This window comes from Anopheles ziemanni, assembly GCF_943734765.1.
Source record: "Anopheles ziemanni chromosome X unlocalized genomic scaffold, idAnoZiCoDA_A2_x.2 X_unloc_78, whole genome shotgun sequence".
NCBI classification, from domain to species: domain Eukaryota; kingdom Metazoa; phylum Arthropoda; class Insecta; order Diptera; family Culicidae; genus Anopheles; species Anopheles ziemanni.
This window is the reverse complement of record NW_026689848.1, coordinates 29,650-30,000: the sequence shown is the minus strand read 5'-3', so window position 1 is coordinate 30,000 and position 351 is coordinate 29,650.

Here is a 351-nt window from a genome sequence, read left to right as displayed (position 1 = left end):
TGGATGAATCCATTTTACCCAGGACGGCCGAAGCGGCGTGGACCAGGGGAGAACTGAACTTTATACTTCACACCACAGTAAGTCTACGTGTCCTCTTCCACATAGGGCAAGCTAGAACTAACTATCTTACCCAGGACTGCCGAAGCAGCGTGGACCAGGGGAGGAACACACTTTTCATAGAAACGTAAGGCATCCATGACTGCCATAGTGCGTAAGCCGCCGCTGTGCGCGTAAACCCGTTCCCCGTAGGGAGGAGTCAAGCCGCCGCTTAGAGACGAAGTATTAAGTGTCCTCTTCCACATAGGGCAAGCTAGAATGAACTATCTTACCCAGGACCGCCGAAGCAGCGTG